The sequence below is a fragment of the Notamacropus eugenii genome, chromosome 2, assembly GCF_028372415.1.
Source record: "Notamacropus eugenii isolate mMacEug1 chromosome 2, mMacEug1.pri_v2, whole genome shotgun sequence".
Taxonomy (NCBI): domain Eukaryota; kingdom Metazoa; phylum Chordata; class Mammalia; order Diprotodontia; family Macropodidae; genus Notamacropus; species Notamacropus eugenii.
In genome coordinates this window covers 7,740,713-7,757,927 of record NC_092873.1, presented here as the reverse complement: position 1 = coordinate 7,757,927, position 17,215 = coordinate 7,740,713, and the positions used below count along the sequence as shown (strand labels likewise).

The window sequence follows — 17,215 nt, the reverse complement described above, 5'->3', positions numbered from 1 at the left end:
GAACGAGCATGGCTGGAAACTGATGAAAAACCAAAGGAACTCCATACATTCCTCCAGGTAACTTCATTTACCACGACTATGATTGTAAAATATTTCAATGTAAATGAAATTTTAGGATATTTTTCCCGGTTCTACACCCAAAGTAAGCATTCCCGGAGATTCTGGAGTTGAAGACAACTTTTGGAATTATACATGTTTTTTGTAATGATCCTAATACTAGCACCAGAGTAAGTACCAGAGTGCAAACTAATGACTAACTTCCTGTAGAAATAGGGCTGTTGTTGCTTTTAGTTAAAATTTAATTCAGATGAACTTTATGATCAATACTTTCAAAGTTCGAATCTATTTTTAGAAATTCAGAATCGGTCTCTGGATCTCTGACTGAAATTAAAGTGAAAGCTAAGAAGTAGACATCAGTTAATTTCCACGATAAAACTGGGCAGTTTCTCATTAATTTCATTCTTTGTTTTCCGTTTGGTTTAGACTCAGCAGAGACAGACAAGTTAGAACAATGAAGAGAAAATAAATTAGAAATATTTATAATTACAAATTAGAAAATAAGAATGCTGATCTAAGGAACCAAATGGAGCAACCAATAAGAGAACTGGAATCCCAACTCTCAAGAATGACAAACTCATATCAAGACGGTACTGAGGGAGAGAGAGACAGAAATATGCCCAGCTTTCTTTTGAAGATTTAAAAATGAGACAATTATTGTCAAACAAATTATACAGGTAAGCCGAGGCAGAGAAATAATACTTGAACTTATCAGATTGCTCTTGAGCTTTTCGATGATGATTTTTAACAAATCCTTAAGTCACAAATCCATGACTCCATTGGGAACTCGGTATCAAGAGTAGACATTATATTCATTAATAGAAATGAGTAAACCATTTTTTTTCAAAGTTAACTAGGTAGACAGGAATGAAGTGTGGTCCATTGGAGAAACGTTGGCTTGGCTGTAGAAGCAGAGGACCTGAATTCAAATTTTGCCTGTGATGCTTACTCCCTGGTCTCTCTCATTCCCTGATCCTGAAACCTCTGGTTATTTATTCGCTGTGTCTATCAGATAAAACACAAACTGAAGAAAATGAGTAATAACCTTCATCTTTAAAAAACAATCTTATGTATCTGCTTTCGAAAGGCTGTTAATGTTCAGACTCTTGACAGCAAACAGTGACTGAAGAAAAATGTAGGCAATAGGAAGTCAGAAATATAGATAGTAGGAAATGAGTTCATTGGAATCAGGAAGAAAAAGAAACAAAGAATTCCCTTACTTTCATAAAGTATGAGGGAGGGTATGAAGGCCTCAGTCTGTTCTGGGAGTTCTTATTACTGACTTTTACCCAGACATATGTTTTCCCTCCCTAAATTCATTTATTCAAGAATAGATCATGCTTTTTGCTCTCACCCTTCTTTGCACCTTTTGCCTCCTTTTCTTGGCATGTTGCTATCTTGATATGTAGTCTAAGGATATTCAAAAGTGGTGTGCATAGGATAATGCACAAAGTTAAAAAAATATTTCCAATGCCCAGCAGAAAAACACACCTTCCAGCAAATGTTCAGGAGATGAAGGAGCTCTGCCTTCTAGGACCCTTGACAGTAGGACTCTGACCAGTCTTAATTCATCCTGCTCGTCTTCACTCTCATTTTTAAGCCAAACTGCTCTCTCAGTTACTCTGCATTTTGTCCTGCTCTGTATCCATTCAGGCCATCCGTTGAAATCTCTGTCTTCCTTCAGAAACTTCCACAGGTGTAAAGTCCGGGAAGCTTTCCTGGATTTTGCTCATCTCCCTGATAATCATTTCCCAATAAATTGATTTATTGGTTTCTTTTAAAGGCATACTAAATAAAAACCCTATCAATTCATGTTACAGAGTACCTACTACTACATATATGATAATGTAATCCATCCCAAGGTTTACCAAACTTTGACCTAACAGCCATTTTTTTTCCCTGAAATTTTCAGAAAGGGAAATACTGAACAAATGTTAAATAGAAATGAAAATGATTATATGTAAATGTTCAATTATCCCAGGGATCCCTGAATTCATTGGTCTAGACTCTAGCCCAGGTTCCCTAAAACTGATACAGATTGAACCCGAGTGTCTTTCCCCATCTGGTCTGAGCTACCTAGAGACTTTTTTATTCGTTTCTCAACAAAAACAATCATCACCTTATTGCCAGGATTTGATTGATCCCCACAAGAATGTACACATACGGACCAACTTTGATCACATCCAGTAGCATAAGCTATCCCTCTCTCCTGGAAATTAAACCCATCTTCCAGTTGCCAATAACAATTCCAGTGTATCCTTCCTCAACCTGAAAATGCTTCCAGTATGTATGTCCTTGTGCTTGAGTCCAGATTCAGTGTGTCTGACTGTGGCTGATGATACCGGTTCCGATAGGCAATGGTCTACCTCACTTTAGGCATAAATGGTCCTTGTGAGTATTTGTGAACAAATTTGGGTATCCTGTGTTTCCTTTGAGCTATCTCAATTCAGATTTGTTCACAGAGCACAACAACTTTTGTGATGTGGGCACCCCATGATGAGCAGTCCTGTGCCAGTGTCTCCGATGTCACATAATGAATTCCAGAGTTCTTAAGAGAGACCATGAGAATGTCCTTGCATTGCTTCTTCTAACCACCGTGTGAATGCTTGCCCTTGGTGAGTTCTTCATAAAAGAGTCTTTTTTGCAAGCGTAAGTTTTTCATTCCAACCATATAACCAGCCCATCAGAGTTGGAGAGTTTGAAGGCCTGAAAGTTCAATATCTAGAAAAGACCTCAGTCTGGTTCTTTGGCCTTCTAGATAATCTTCAGAATCATCCTAATACCATTCAAATAGAAGAGATTCCGTTCCCCGGCATGGACCTGCTATAGTGTCCAGGTTTCAGAGGCGTACAAGAGTATAATACCGTTTCTCTCCCATAATATTCTTCGGACCCTCCCAAACACTGAGTTAGGTCAGTCAGTGCCTGTGTCAACCTCATTACCAAGGCTGTGGTGCTAGGTCAGATGATGAAAGAGAAAGACTTCAAAAAGTGCAATCGGATTTAGCAGTGAAGATACCATTGGCAACCTTGGGGTAAGCAGTTTGAGTAGAGTTTTAGGGTCACAGTCAGATAAATGGATTTGAGGTGTGACTGTAAATAACTCTAATATTTAGACGGGGAAAATGAGGGGAGACACTACATAAAAATAACCTGAAAGGATGCCAAATTCAATGAAGATAGGAGAAATTTTAAAAACCCAGAAATTAAACATATATTGGATAGTTTGGTGTTTATATCACCTTCATACGTCATTGTCCTTTATTTTCACTTTTCGAGCCTAGTATAAAGGTCATGTTATAATATCTGAAATGAGAATACATAAACTCTATAAACTGTTATTTGCATTTTAGATTTGTAATGCACATTGAAAGTTAAAAGGTTCATCATCAAGAATTTAGATTAAACTTTGAACTACCTTATCTTCTACTCACATTAAAATCCGTCCTTGGAATCCTAGCTAACTCTGTGGTGCTGGACAAGCCACCTAACAACTGAGAAATGAGTTTGAGTAATGCTTGTCTCACAAAATGGCTGTGAGGATGCCACAAGATAATGTATATAAAGTATTATGAAAACCTTCATGTGTGAGAGAAATGTTAGCCACTGTTATCTTTTTAAAGTTTTCTGATTTTTTTTGAATTTTCCCCTACTGTTACCTATTTTCCAGGACAAAGTGCTGTGCAAATGACTGGGATGACCTCACTTAGTCCTCTGAGACAAAGATAAAGGATGAAGATTTATCTCCCTTAAAGTGTAAGAATATTTTGTTATTGATTGAACAGCTTAGTGTCGATTGCAAAGGTAAGTACAGTTTAAAATTTCGAAACATAATAACTACTAAACAGAAATCAAGGATGTGCGTGTATACAAGAAGATACTACTGCAATCCTATCCCATTCATTCACAGCAAAATAGAGGCAAGCCAATCACTGAAAGGCCTTGGCCAAGGCAAAAGGGATTGTGTTGATTGCAGGGTCATAAATTTTTCAGCCATCTTCTACTTGTGTCAGTTCAAAAAGAAGTATTAAGTACCTATTTTGTGCTAAATAGACAAAGTTTGTATAAGTTATCTCACTGAATATGCAATCTAATAGGGGCTATACCCTACCTAAGTAACTCGAATACCGATATGTATATTCATATAAATATAAGTGCATGTGTACATAAGTAGATATATGTGTACACATGTCCTATATATGTATTTATATATATATATATTCATACAAATGTATATTTGTGTATATACACATATGCATGAGAAGCACAGTCATAATGCTCTGCGAGTTTCAGTGGGGGAAAGAACACTAACTTTCAAGAAAAAATAACCTCTGTGTGAAGGTAGCATGTGAGTTGAGTTTTAAAGGATAGGTATGAATTCAGTAGCTATAGATCCTGGGAGTATACGGAGGTGAAATGAACCTTTGAACTATGGAAACTGAGTAAAAAGGCAGAAAAGTGACAGCGAAAAATCGAGTTTTTCTGGACATTATTTAGCAGTGAGAATTAAATATGGAAACTTAGGGGATTATAAATTACCCGAGGGCCTAGATTTTGTCTGTTGCCAAGTCATTTAACCTTGAAGCTTCAATTTCTTAATCAAGAAAATATCATACTTCACAGCATTTTTTTTTTGGAGGATGTATCTTGTAAGCCTCTAACTGTTGTATTATATAATGTGTGTTATTAATATTTCATGGTAGGGTAAGGTGCATTAATTTTATTTGCTTGGTTGGTGAAAGGAGAACCATTGAAGAGATTGACTTGACTTCAAGTATCAAGATGTCAGGCAGTGATCTCTTTCATGAAAACAATGGTTAAATTACTGAAATCTTCCATAAAATGGCCCAAAATGTCAACAATCTTGTCAGTGTTCTGCCTAATTTTTGTAATTCTTCTGTCAACATGACATATAGTACAGTGTCCTGGACACCATACCAGGAACAGCTAGCTTCAGATTCTGCCTTATACACATACCAATTGTGTCAGTATTAACATGTCCTTTGACTTCTCTGTGCACAGCTTCTTCTTTTGTTTTGAATGTTTCAGCTTATCATTTCTCTTACCGTCAGCTTCACTTCCTGCTACAATCAGTGTGGCTCCATCTAGCAACCGAGTTTTTCTTGTTGCCTCAGTTTTGCTAAACACTGAAATACATGAAGAATTGAAAGTTACCAAGGGAAACCAAATATTCAAATCTGTTGAGTCTGTAACTTGACATAACACACGTTACTACCTCTGGGTTAGGTAACAATTTGGCTCCATGCCTCTCTGAAGAGCAAAGGGGCAGCTCTTTTGCTTAATACTCTGAAGAATTTTTCGCTTTGCTGTTTCAGCTATATTTGTTTCAAGGTACTAGAAGTCTGGCCAATGAATAAATGAAGATTGATATTACCATATGAATCTTGCATGGTTTTTGGTATTATACATCTCTAAAGGAGAAGCCGTGTTTCCACACAACTTTGTAAAATAAAACGCATTTATGATACTTATAAAATCATTCAGTATATTTGAAATATATAGATATTAGGTATATCATCTATTATATTAATCTTATTTGTCCCATCCAGAGTACACATCAGAATATTTTCTTTCCACACATATTTTTCTCATACTGTGAAGAATTCTGAGCTTTCATGTTTTTTTCTGTTAAGTAATTTATCCCTCAGGGATCTTTTTTCATTTTCTTCAATGCTCATAGACAAATAGGTTATTCTGATATGCAATGTGATTTTTTTGACAAAGTAATATTTTGATATATTCTCCGGATTTATGCGTGAATATTATTTTGCCATTGCAAGAGTATTTCAGTTCTGGGAATACTGCTACTGTCTTGCAGATTTTAAAATACTCGTACTTTCATTTTGTGTTTTTGTCTGTATACATCTTATTAAACTTGTGAAACTTGAGGATGCTGTTCTTGGATAGGACTGATCAATACAACGTGAAAAAGGAATTGCCCACTACTCACCAGAAAAGTTAAGAGTTTATAAACCAAGATTCATGGAATTACCAGAAACAGGGCAAAGGATATCTGGGTTCAAGCACCAAAAAGCAGAATGGAACAGAGAACTCCGTTGCCTCAGGTATGAGACTCGAGATTTTAAATAAAGCCTTGGAAGCATTTTTCTTACTGTTGAAGAAAGGTGACAGAGGATTTCAGGTTAGAAGGGCAAAAGGACTACGTCATTAAAGCAGTATTATTTTTGAGCCTTACTTTTTCATTTGTACTCTAGGGATATCAGGAAGAGATGCATTTTTAGTAAAATTTGAAAATTGTAGCAGAATTATTTGTGTTTTATTTTTCAAAATGAAGTAAAAAAAATCAACTCTGAATAATCAATAATAATGGGAAAATGGGTAGAATTTTATATACGTCCCCCTCTACACTTTTCTCCAGTCATCCCAATGTGTCAAAACTCAGGAATAATGAAAAAAATCTGTTGTTCTAGCTAAATAGAATGTATGGAATTTCTTTTCATTGAATACAAAAAAGAAGTTGTACACAAATAAGAATATGACCCATTTTTGATAGAAGTATAATGGCCTCGAGTAGCCTGGATAAAAAATGTGTTCCTCACTGATTTTGATGAAGGCTAGAAGGGGGGGCAGTGAGACCGTTCCCAAGATCATAGTACAAGCGGCAGTTCCCTTCGAATGAATGCAAGGACTCAAGCATTTTTGAACTCAAAGTAAAGATTTACATTTTTCAGCAGGCAAGGGTCCTTAGGGCACCTGCAACCTCATCTGTGTACAGGTAATGTTTCTAGAGCATTTTCTATAGTAAAACATGGGCCAAATAGGCTCTTAAAGGAACATGTAGTTTTGCTACTGTGGAGGTATTTTACCCAGCATTCGTCTGGAAACGAATAAGGGCCACTCCATGGAGGTATGATTTTAGGCCTGAAACATCACTAAGTCAGCTAGTGGTCAGGACTGACCACTGACCGCAGGACTGACTAAGGAATACCGTCCTGCTCTCATGAATATCTTGCTGGAGAAGATAAATGAAAGGTAGTGTACTTATATGCAAGTCTAAGACACATATGATTGGTCAGTGAGTAGTAAAGGTCATGATGAAGTACACAACCAGGTCAGCCAGCATACAGCTGTTTAAACTCATGAATTCTATAGTTGGAGCTTGCTATGGTATCAGTAAATGAGAAAATAGTTGTTGCTGGGGCAGGCCGTGTCCTTGGACTGGGGAGGAACTGCCTGAAATAGTGTTTTGAGGCTAAGAACAAATGTTATCTTTGAAGAGAAATGTGATTTTGGAATTGGAGTCCAATCACATCCAGTCAAGCACCCCATCAATTTCTGACATGTCCTGACTTTGTGGGCCTGTGGAGACCAATAAATTCTCAGTGCCACAGGTAATTCAAAAAGGTAAACTTCAAAGGGCAGAGCACGGACCACTCTGCATCAATAGAGGGAGTTTCTTGACAATGAGTTCCCTACATGGATTTAGTTCCCCTGAAATGAACGTTCTTTTTCCTTTAGACATCCAGATGAGTATATTCAAATGGCATTTATTACTTCCTTCCACTGAACTGTCATTGAAAAAAGGCAATTTTTACCTAGGTTTATTCTGAAACAAGAGGAAATGAAGCAAGTGACTGCAGAAATGCTATTTGAAAATATTAGACATCAGTTAAGGAAAAAAGAATGATGATGTAAAAAAGTGGAACTCAACAGAAATTTCAATGCTTTCTCAGAATTCTGGACCTTGAACTGAGAACAGTAGCAAATCATTTGAATCAGGGAAAATGGAATTTAAAAGTCACTATTTCCATCTCTTTTTGTTAAGAATACTTATGGGTTTCCTGGAAATAGGGAGGTGAGTATTATAGTCTCTTTAATCATAAGAAAGGGATACGATTTTTATATCACACAAGTATAAATTGGTCTCAGGTCATAGAAGAGCTCAGAAAGGATTTTGAAAATCACATAAGAGAAATAGAGGGAAACTGGGAAGAGAAAGGAAAGTAAGGCAAAAAGAATCATACGCAAAATAGGAGTCAAAAATTTCTTAAACGAGACCAAAAGCATCTTGAAGGAAATAACGTGTTAAAAAGAAATGGACTAGACGAAATGGCAAAAGAGGTGGAAAAAATCAATGAGGAGAAGAATGCCTTAAAAAGCAGAATCATCCAAATTTGAAAGGAAATTCAAGAGTTCGTTGAATAAGTGATTCCTTAAAATTAGAATGGAGCAAATCGAAGCTAACGAGTGTATCAGAAATCAAGAAATTACTAAGCAAAACCAAAAGAATATAAAACAGAATATAATCTGAAATATCTAACTGAAAAGGCATCTGACCTGGAAAAATAGATGCAGGAGGGATAATTGAAAAATTCTTCGACTACTTTAAAGACATAATATAAAATGAGTCTCTACATCCATATTTCTAGAAGTTCTAAAGGAGAACTGATATTCTAGATATTCTAGAAACAGAGGATAAAATAGAAATTGAAAGCAGGCACCTATCATCTCCTGGAAGAGATATGAAAAGGAAAACTCCCAGAATGTCATAGCCAACTTCCAGAGTTCCCAGGTCAAGGATAAAATATTGGAAGCAGCCAGAAAGAAATCATCCAAATATTGTGGAACAACAATCCCGATAACATAAGAATTGGGCGCCTGGGTATTAACAAAAGTCAGAGAAGTTGGAATATATTCTAGAGGTCAAAGTAGCAAGGATTAAAACTGAGACTTACTTACCTATCAAAATTGAGTGGGGGAAAATTATATTCAATGATGCAGAGGAATTTAATACATATTTGAGTAAAACAGAGCTCCACAGAATAAGAATCTTGCAAATACAAGACTTAAGAAAAGCATGGAAAGGAAAGTAGGAAAGAGATATCATAAATAACTTATTAAAATGAAACTGTTAACATTCCTACATGGAAAAATATTTGTAACTCATGAGACTTGTCTCATTATGATAGCTGGCGGGCACTGGGTGAGCTGAATATCAAAGGATGGTATTGAAATGTAATATAAAAGTTGAGAGAGGAATGTACCGGGAGGAGGAGAAAGGGACAGGTGGAATGGAGTAATTTATCTCACACAAAAGTGGTAAGAGAACGCTTTTACGATGGAAGGGAAGAGGAGGGAGGTGAGAGTGAGAGAGTCAACCTTACCATCATCAGAATTAGCTTAAGGAAGGAATAACATCCACACTCTCTTGGGTATGGACATCTATCTTACCGTACAGGAAAGTAAGGGGAAGGGCATAAGAGGGGGGGATTGACAAAACGGGAGAAGTTTGGGGGAGGGGGTAATCCAAAGCAAACACTTTGAAGGAGGGACAGGGTGAAATGAGAGACGAGAATAAATGGCAAGTGTGATTGGATGGAGGGAAATATAGCTACTCTTTCACAATATGATTATTTTGGAACTATTTAGTATGACTTCAAATGTCTAACATATATTGAATTGCTTGAATTCTCAATAAAGGTGGGTGGGGAGGGAGGAAGGGAGAGAACTTGGAACACAAAGTTTTGAAAACAAATGTTATAAAATTGTTTTTCCGTGTAAATGGGAAATACAACAGGCAACGCAGTTTACCAAGCTACCTCATCCTAAACAAGACATAAAATAAACAATGTCTTAAATAAATGAGTTATGTTCAATCATTTGTAAATATGCACACATAAATATAAAACAAAAAAAAATTCCTGTATAGTAGCGTTTGAATGTAAAATTACAGTCTAAAAGGCCATGGAAAAGTACAATGGAATTGATACTTTGTGAAGTATTTCTCCCAATACAGAATCAGCATGATGTAATGAATACAATAAGCCTCAAGTCCAGAAAGATCTGGTTTCAAATGTTGACACAGAGTTCATCTTACCTGACTCTGAGCCAGAGGTCTGAAATTGGCCCGAATTTCTCCACAAAACTCAGTCCTGGGGGAATCTATTTGACACCACTGATCTCTCCTCACCTTCCATAAGAATGTAAGTTCCAGAGAAATCCTCTCTTTTTGCAGAGAGTATTTCCTTACCTGAAAATTCTTGGCGAATGAAATTTCAAGATCATTCCGTTTTGCTCTTTCTTACATTACACTTTAGTATACATCCCTCACTATTTCAGAATAGTTCGTTGTTCTCTAGGATCTTTATCTTTTACTTATTTTCTTATTGATTTACGTAAAATTATTCAAGTCTTTCTACATGGGGGAAAGGCAAAGTCTTCATAAGTCAGAGCACTGGATGGAACCTGTTAATCACATGAAATTCAGTAAGAATGAATACAAAATTATATAATTAAATACAAAATAGTTTCATATGCATAAATTGGAAGAAATAGAATTGGACAGCATTTTGTCTGAGAAGATGTTAATCTTAGTCAGTTCTAAACTGAAGCTGAGTTAGTACTGTTATCTGAGAACCCAAAAGCTAGTGTAATTTTGCATCCTATTCAGAGAAGCATAGCTTTCAAAACAGACAAGGTGAAAATCCCTGTGTACTCTGAAGTGAATAGATTTACTTATCCTGATTAATTCATTTGTGACTCTCACAGAATTATGATAAATAGTAAGAACGATGCCTAACAGGAAGACCCTGGGGGTCCATGACTTGTGAAGATCTGTTAAAGGAACTAAAGATATTGATTCTTATGTCTTCAGGATTTTGAAGGACAGTCATTTTGAAGAAAGATGAAGCATTCTGTGCTTCAGACTGAGGATCAGAGCTCGGAGCAATGGATCAGAGTTTCCAAATTGTACATTTTTAGGGTGAATGTCAGGAAAAAATTGTTAACCAACAGAAACATCTTGAAACAGAATGCGCTCACTTGAGACGTGGTGGCCACCCCCACCTGTGAAGACTTCAGGTTGAGGCTTGTAAGAGTTAGGTCCCTAAGAATTGATAAGGCTTGCCTTGGTTACTGACTGAGGTTGCTTTCCATCTTTGAAGTGCTATAATATTTTGGCTTTTCATTTTCGGTAGCCTGCATTTCTTTGAATCTATAAAGCTATTTTCCTTGCTTTTTCACATTCTATATTCCAGTTGAAGGTCAAATGTTGTTGCTGACTTTGGAAGGAAAAAGGATGATTAAAAATTTTCTGAAATTGTTGTCCCCAGGACGAAGAAGAGCTCATCTCAAAGAGACTTTTTTCTGGAGCTGAAAGCCAGAGTTGAACAAGGTGGAATTGTGAATAATCCTCTTGGAAGCAGAAAGAAAAAGAAGTAGCTTCTTCCCAAATCACTGAGATTTCTGAGGTATTCACTTTGATCACTTTCCAACCTAAGTCCGTATTTTAAAAATCAGGATCGTGCTTCTTCATTTTGGGACATATTTGTCATCCTCAGTCCCGTCCATCTGTCTACAGCACACAAGTCGGGACATGGCTGGTTATCAAAATTCGCACACGCTGTTTGTTAAGTTTGGTTGTTCCTTTTTCCTTTTTCATTCAATGGCCATTCCTGAGACCCAACTCTACTTCAACTCAAAAAATTCCTGGATTTCAGTAATGCCTTTGCCTTTTCTGGTCAGAGAAAAGGAGGAGATCATCAGTGTCATTAACCCCTAAATTAGTGGGAGAAAGGAATGCAAAGAGGTAGAAAGTGACACCTCCAAAACAAACCATTTTTATTCCTTGATTAAGTGATTCATCTCTTTGTACTTTTCACGAGAGAGATTAAGGGTTACTATTTATATATGTAGAGAGAGAGAGACCAAATACATATAAATAGAGCAATAATATATAATAATATATAATATGTAATACAATAATATAATATATATACATATATATATACATATATATGTATATACACACACACACATATTATTAATTTGCTGTATTTCACTTTGTTGTCTCATTCATGTTCCATGAAAGAGAAGTAAAAAAATATTTGCCGCAGAAAAACTTTTCTTAGATTCCTGACCTCTGGCTTTATCTGTGACCTGAATTCCTACATTCGTTCTAATTCAATATTGCTCACCATGATAGTAATACATATTCATCAAATTCTAAATTTACAATTTTGCATTTTCATATTTTCTTCAAAAGTTGTTTGAAGGAAATCATTTGTGTTGGTGGCCCCCAGTAATCCTTGGTTAACGGTGCCTTGGAGTGCTGGTTTTAACTCAGCTGAAACCTCCTCATACCCTCCTGCTAGACTCCCAGAAAGGATGTCACAGAATGGAGCTAATAAGCTTTTTGATATAACTCTTTCCACCAGTCCTGAATGGGGAACAATGATCCTGGACCAGTTTTACTATGATAGGAGTGCAATATGCACTTTTTACACTTTGGCCTCAGTAATGCTTTCATCATTCTTTTAAAATATGATGGTGAAGGGTAGGTTACCATCACGAGGAGACCGCACTGCAGATCTCACTTTTTCCATCCCGAAAATGAGAGGTTTTGACTTAACAACTTCTAAAAGTTTTAAATCAGTGTTGCTGTGAAAACGTTACAGCTATCAGCAAAGAGAATTTTCTGAGGACTTCTACTAAGAAATTTATGACTTATCACTTCATTGTTCTGGAGATAATATAATTGTAACAAGACAATGATTCTAAACGTAGGACAAATGCTTGTCTTCAGCTCCTAAGAGGAATTAGCTATTCCAACAGCATCTTTGATTTGGAGTTTGAAGAGATGTGGTTTGAAACACTGCTACTACTACGTACTGAGTGTGACAATGGGCAGGTTATTCAGTAATGTGTCCTACCGTAAATCCTGATGTGTAAAATGGGGAGAATAATATAAATATTTCCTTCATAAGTGTGTTGCAAATTTTAGCCGTGATAATATATTGGAAGAACTTTCTAAAATACCTTAAAAGGCAATGTGGCATGAAGACTTCACACAGGCCTGAAAGGATTTATTAGAAGTGATGATTAGTGATACGAGCAGAACCAGGAAAACTCTGTACACAGAAAAAACCACAGTGTGCCACGAATTTTTCTGGTACACTTAGTAATTCATTGCCATGCAAGTACCTAAAAAATTCTGAATGGCCTTTAGAGGCAAAACGCCTTGCACATCCTGAGACAGAAATACTGAACTGGATCACAGAATGAAGCAGACAATTTTCCTTTGGATTACGTTTTGTTTTATGGTTTCTCCCATTCATTTTAATTGTTCTCTGCAACGTGACAAACAGGAAAATGTGTTTAATAGGAATGTACGTGTAGAACCTATATAAGATTGTACACAGAATCAGGGAGAGAGTGTGTAGAGAGAGGTGATGGAGGAGGAGGAAAGGGAAAACATCTAACCTATATGGAAGTGACTGTAGAACACAGAAAACAAAAAAATAATTTAATATATAAAAAATGCAATGTGTAAATATTAAATATTTTTATTTTTATTGTAGCGCTTTGACTAAGCAGTTTGGAATAGAATGGATACAGCAAAGGAAATAAAATATGCTGAAAGGCAGCTTCGTGGGACTAGACGTTCACTTCATATCTTCTGATTGATGAAGCACTTTTAAGACCTGTTCTTTATGAAAACTGAGTCTGACAGAAATGTGAAATAGGTGAAACTCCCTTAATTTAATTTTTTCTGAGGAAACTCTGCTTCTTGATATCTTAGCATTTATTTTGAATTACTAAAGAAAATCAGAATACATAATTTTTTTGAGTAATAATTTTTTCTGTTTGTTATATTTAGATTCCTAATGGCAATGAGAAAGAAAAAAATGTCTGTTGCATAAAAATCTAATCCTACACGACGAAGTTGCCAACCTCAAACTCGAACTAGACACAGTAATAATTAAGGATGAAGAAAAAGAATGTCATTGTATGGAAGATATAAAAGTTTGAAAATAAAAGATTGTGGAGCTTCAAAAGAATTACAACTGAATGAAGAAGTCTTAAGAAAAATTACATTCCAGTGCAGTGGAAAAGTACATGATCTGACGACTGAAAATGCAGTGCTGAACTTTAAATTGGACAATGCAAAGCAGAGACAGACTAGAGAGGGTAATTGCATCATGTAGTTCCCATGTGATTTCTGCTGTTCTCGATCATGAGCAAAGTCAGCCATCAAACTAGCCCACGAACATTCCTTTCAGGGAGAATGAGATGAGTGGCTTTGTTTACAATACAAGCTATCATGACACGCCTAGCTTAAGAGAGAACAATGGTGTCCTTCCTCATGAGCTGTCTAAAGCTGAAAGAAAAACCAGTAGTTTACAGCATGAGCTGTCTGGTGCACGATTGCCTCAGGGAAAAGATACTCATTTGAAAAGCATACAGAGAGAATTAAACCTTGCCCAACAGAAGAAAAGGCACTTCAACACACAAATCAACTGAAAAAGGGGAAACTGAACAAATACGTTATCAAATGGGAATCTATCCAAGAAAGATTAGCAGAAATCCAGAGTGAAAATATGTTGTTTCAGCAACAGCTTGAAGACACCCAAAAGAAAACCATGACTAAAGAAAATTTCTTGAGTGATTCCCAGGTACTGTTCATTGATCTCTTGAATAAAGTTTGTGCTGACGCTGAAAATCAAGTTCTTACGGTAGAATAGAGAAATAAAGTGTTGACCAGTGAATGTATGTACTTAAGAGAGCAAATGTGTACATATGAAAATGCGAAAGCTGAAAGCGAGGTAGGGTTTTAAATATTCAGCTTGGGTAAACATTTAACTTTTTGAAATCAAAGTCAAAATTGTTTTGATGAAGATAATTTAAGCATTTGAATTTTCAGCAGGCACCCAATATTATTAACTATTATTGTCAAAATTTTGAAATGTAAGAAAGAAGAACGAGAAACAATAGAATGATAAAATAATACCATAAGAATGCACAAGTAAGTGTGAATTTAATAATAGTAATGAAATGTAATACAGTAAAATACAGGTAATAAAGTTAATAAAAGTAAATACTTAATATATAAAATTAAAATTTTTATGAAATAAAAATAAATTTTCATAAAGAAAATATTTATGTAGAAATAAAAAAAATAAAAATATGTAAGCATAAAAATAATATTAAAAAATAAAGTGTCAATATCATCTTTTAGATAAGATGACTCACTTTGCTTAAAGAAATTGTATAGTCAATGAAATTTTCTTTTCATTAGTATAGATAGTGTAATCTCTTGTGCATAGATATTGATAAATTGATTATTCTAATTCCTTTCCAAATATTCCATTTTCCTAACGAAATGGAATAAATTATTGGAAATGCTAAAACTTCTGAAGAATCCTACAAAATTTTGCTAGGAATAATGTAGCAATTAAAATCACATATCTCCCTTGAGATACTGGTGAGTATTAGCATTACCCTTTTCATAAGAATTTTAAAATGTTCATCAGTCTGACGAGTTTTTATTCATACTCCTTTGAACTAATTTTAGAAACTTTGAAGAACGAATCATATTTTTAGTGGAATTCCAATGACTAGTCTCTACTTTCCTTTAAAATTTAGGACAGTATTTCTATTAAAACGAATATAATTATGCACTAAGCATTAATATTTTCTGTTACTAAGCTTATTATTTTTTGTTTTTTGCAGCTGCAAAGTCAACCAGTACATATTTACTTTTGGGGGGATTTTTAAAAAAAATTTATTTATTTAGCTTTTAACATTCATTTTCACAAAATTTTGGGTTCCAAATTTTCTCCTCATTTCTCCCCTGCCCCACCCCAAAACACCAAGCACTCTAATTGCCCCTATTACCGATCTGCCCTCTCTTCTAACATCCCTCCCTTCCCTTGTCCCGATCTTCTCTTTTGAACTGTAGGGCCAAATAACTTGCTATACCCCATTAGTAGTATTTCTTATTTCCTAGTAGTAAGAACAATACTTGAGAGTTGTTCCTAAACTTTGACTTCCAACTTCTCTTCATCCCTCCCTCCTCACCCATTCCCTTTGGGAAACAAGCAATTCAATATAGGCCATGTCTGTGTAAGTTTGCAAATGACTTCCATAATGGTCGTGTTGTGTAACACTAACTATATTTCCCTCCATCCTATCCTGCCCGCCATTGCTTCTATTCTCTCTTTGGATGCTGTCCCTCCCCAAGAGTGTTGACTTCAAATTGCTCCCTCCTCCCAATGCTCTCCCTTCCATCATCCCCCCCACCCTGCTTATCTCCTTGTCCCCCTCTTTCCTGTGTTGAAGATCAGTTTTCATACCAAAATGAGTGTGCATTTTATTCCTTCCTTTAGTCGGATTGATGAGAGTAAGCTTCATGTTTTTCTCTCACCTCCCCTCTTTTTCCCTCCACTGAAAAGTCTTTTGCTTGCCTCTTGTATGAGAGATAATTTTCCCCATTCCATTTCTCCCTTTCTCCTCCCAATGTATTTCTCTCTCACCGCTTAATTCCATTTTTTTTAAAGATATGATCCCATCCTCTTCAATTTACTCTGTGCTGTGTGTGTGTGTGTGTGTGTGTGTGTGTGTCTGTGGGTGTGTAATCTTACCAACTACTCAGATACTGAAAAGTTTGCAGAGCTATAAATATTGTCTTTCCATGTAGGAATGTAAACATTTCAACTTTAGTAACTCCCATATGACTTCTCTTTGCTGTTTACCTTATCATGCTTCTCTTCGTTCTTGTGTTTGAAAGTCAAATTTTTTTTTCAGCTCTGGTCTTTTCATCAAGTGTACTTGAAAGTCCTCGATTTCATTGAAAGACCATTTTTTCCCCTGAACTAATATACTCAGTTTTGCTGGGTAGGTGATTCTTGGTTTTAGTCCTGGATTCTTTGACTTCTGGATAATCACATTCCATGACCTTCGATCCCTTAATGTAGAAGCTGCTAGATCTTCTGTAATCCTGATTGTATTTCCCCAGTACTTGAATTGTTTCTTTCCAGCTGCTTGAAATATTTTCTCCTTGACCTGGGAACTCTGAAATTTGGCCACAATGTTCCTAGGAGTTTCTCTTTTTGGATCTCTTTCAGGTGGTGATCCGTGGATTCTTTCAATATTTATTTTGCCCTCTGGTTCTGGAATCTCAGGGCAGTTTTCCTTGAAAATTTCATGAGAGATGAAGTCTAGGCTCTTTTTATGATCATGGCTTTCAGGTAATCCCAAAATTTTTAAATTGTCTCCCCTGGATCTCTTTTCCAAGTCAGTTGTTTTTCCCATGAGATATTTCACATTATCTTCCATATTTTCATTCTTTTGGTTTTGTTTTGTGATTCCTTGTTTTCTTATAAAGTCATTAGCCTCCA

The 17,215-nt window shown here is 35.9% G+C and overlaps 1 pseudogene; it reads left to right on the top strand.

The window, feature by feature from the left end:
* Positions 1-487: 487 nt before the first annotated feature.
* The window catches only part of LOC140524323 (bromodomain testis-specific protein-like), a 38,006-nt pseudogene continuing 21,278 nt past the window's right edge, over positions 488-17,215 (top strand).